This window comes from Propithecus coquereli, unplaced genomic scaffold (assembly GCF_000956105.1).
Source record: "Propithecus coquereli isolate 6110/MARCELLA unplaced genomic scaffold, Pcoq_1.0 Scaffold111, whole genome shotgun sequence".
Taxonomy (NCBI): Eukaryota; Metazoa; Chordata; class Mammalia; order Primates; family Indriidae; genus Propithecus; species Propithecus coquereli.
Genome location: NW_012135081.1, coordinates 7,436,171 through 7,439,309, shown reverse-complemented (window position 1 = coordinate 7,439,309; position 3,139 = coordinate 7,436,171). Strand labels below are relative to the sequence as shown.

General features: G+C 46.1%; 1 pseudogene; it reads left to right on the top strand.

The window, feature by feature from the left end:
- Positions 1-3,139, top strand: part of LOC105817814 — a 35,375-nt pseudogene that overhangs the window by 16,678 nt on the left and 15,558 nt on the right.

Here is a 3,139-nt window from a genome sequence, read left to right as displayed (position 1 = left end):
AGAGCATTGCAGTCTTTTATACACTCTGCTTAAGGGGGAGGGGCACGGTTACAACAGGGTTAACTTTAGTGAGGCAGAGTCCTAAGCTACTTTACAGCCTGGTGCACTAATTGCTACAGGTGATTTATCAGGGTGGCAGCTGCTGGGGGGAGGGGGATGGTCGCAGGGGAGGAGGGTGCCCAGGTAAGGATGGCAAGGGAGAAAGTCTGGTAGTGGAATTTTTAAGAATTCCACTTTAGCAGAATTTTCCAATCTTCCACTTCACATTGAGTGTGAAAGGGGAAGGATTCCCACACATGTACATATAAGCCCCACACAGGCTATGGGCTCTTCATCTCTAGGTAACCAAGTGTTTCAGGCCCAAGGCCCATTCTTATGTGGCTAAGTGGGGGTCAGAGGATTGCGTGCCGGAGACTCTCTTGGCCAACGGAGCCCATGTCCGCAGCCACTGAGATACTCAGGAGCAGGGAGCCCTTGAGGGTGGGTGCGGCCTCTGACTCAGCACAACACACAGCAGCGGGCACTAGTGTGAGTGCAGCATCGGCGCACCCTAGGACAGCAGGGTTGGCTCCTTGAGCCGAAAACCCCAATAGCTGACAGGGAGAGAGACAGGAGATAGAAAAACATTGTTGCCAACTCTTATATGGGTTGTGACCAAGTAGCCATGGTTGCCTTGGCAGTCCCCACATTTGGGGAGCATCCTGGCTGTGAGGTCTGAGCTGAGAAGACCTGGCAGCCTGCTAAGGCGGGGTGGTCAGGGCTCCTGATGAGAGGACGGTGTCAGCCCAGGCCCAGGGTGGTGAGCGTCAGCTGATCACCTGTGCTGCGGGGTCCTTCTGGGCCAAAGGACAAGGCTAGGCCAGGTGTGGGGAGCTGGGCAGGTGGGCAGGGGTGGGCCATGGAGGCCTGTGGGCTCTGGACACGTGCTGTACTTCTTGCTATTGACAGTGGGACCCACGGCCAGAATGTACTCAGGGCAGGTATTTGGTCTAACAGGCACCTAGACACCCACGGGCTGCAGGGAGCAGAATGGCTGTGCATGGGGGGAGCCGAGACTGAAGGCAGAATGATGCTCCCCAGAAGACAACTGCAGCAGCCCCACTGAGAGATGGCCAGAGAATTATCAGGGCAGGAGAGGGAGGAAGGAGATGGAGGAGCATAGAGGGTGAAATGGGGGAATCCTGGTGATGCCTGAATGTGAGGGGCATGGGGGAGATAGCCCGGTGGTGGTGCCTTGCAGCAAAATCTGGGCATTCGGAGCTAGTGAGCTCGGGATGTTAAATATTTGGATCAAGAATTAGTTATTATATCAAGGCAATGCCTTCATGCAACTTTTGACCCCTTTCTGCTCACATTAAAAATCCCAGGCTTTCTACCTTGTACCACCCAAATAGCTTTGTCAATGGAAAAAAAAGCCAAACTCTGTAAAATAATTTTAAACAGATTTACTCTGAGCCAAATTTGAGGACCATGACCTGGAGCCACACCCAAGAGGTCATGAGCAGTGGACTTGATGTGGCTGGGTTCCAGTTTGGTTTTATACATTTTGGGGAGACAGGGATTACAGGTAAAGTCATAAATCAATACTTGGGAGGCATACATTGGTTTGGTCTGAAAAGGTGGGCCATCTGGAAGTGGGGGCTTACAGGTTATAGTGGGTTTAAAGATTCTTTGGCTTGTAATTGGTTAAAGACATGAGGCTTTATCTAAAGGCTTGGAATGTTTTAAGATAAGGAGCTGTTTATCAGAGATAAGCCACTGGACATAGATTTGTTGTGTAAATTGAGGACCTGTAGGTTTGTCTTGAATACCTTCAGGTCTGTTAATGGGTTACAAAGGATGTCTCCAAGAAGGGAAGGGGGGCATGATGAGGCATGTCTGACCTCCTTCCTCCTGGCAGGCAATTTAATTTTAGGAAATTCCTTTGGCCACAGGGGGTTCATTCAGTCAGCCGGTGGTGGGGGGTGAGGCTTAAAATTTTATTTTAGTTCACAATTCCCCCCTTTTGGCCAAGATACGTCAGAGGCAGCATCTGTAGCCAAACTTTCATTTTGTCCCATCCGTTGCCAGAGTGGTGCGGCTACCTGCCCCGGGTCCATCCATTCCCTTGGTGGGACCCTTGTGGCCAAGAAGACTGAAGAGCTGAAAGGGGGCTGATAGCCAATTAAATATTTTAGGCCAAACAGGACTGCAGGTAGACAGGCATTCATCAATATTTTAAAATCTTCTAGGTGACATAAGAGTAAAATCCAAAATGTCAAAGGCAAGGCTACAAAACTAATTTACGTATAAGTGTCGAGCTACTATATTCTTGGGCTTAGTGGTAGACTTGTAGCAAAAATAAGCATAATTAATATTCAAGCTAAGGGCATTTAGAAACTTTTATTATGTCATAATATTTTAGTCTCTTTAGTAATTCATACTAAGGTGGCTGATAAATTGCTCATTATATTTCCTTTTGTATAAATTCACAACTGAGAAAAATTATACTCAGGAAGTTGTAAGCTGATAGGAAGCAGGAAAACAAATTTTATGGATGGATGGATATCTGTAGTATGTGGCCTGAAAAGACAAAGTATTTCAGTTAGTATTCCTTTAGGCTTCTGTGTGCCCCTTTTTGATCTGGAGGGTCTAAAAACTAATTCCATCCCTCGGAATCGGCCCTTACAATCTTACACGCCTCCTCTTCTGCAATAGTCCCTGGGCTTAGAGGGAGGATGCTTGAACAGGGCTTTGGCAGATTCCATGGTTCTAGGTCCCAGAGATTGGTAAACATGCTATTTACTTAAAATTTGTCAGGACTCCGGAAAACGAAAGAATTAGTAATATTTTAAATAAAGAGTCTTTTTGTGAAAATTTAGTTCTGTCTCGTGAGGTTGAGTTAGCTATACTCATGGTTATATCAGTTTTCTAATTAAAGTCCTGGAAGTTTGTTTTGTTTTAGTTCAATGGTATATAATCTCCAAAGTTATCGGAAACCAGTATTTAAGTGGATTTGTCAGTCCTTTCCATGACTTTACTTGAAGAAGCCAACTTTGAACTTAGCCAGAAAGAACCATTTTCTGAGATGAATTAAAGTAAAATAATAATTTTCTAAAGATGATAAAACTTGGACTAGCCATGGTTAGAGACAATCGAC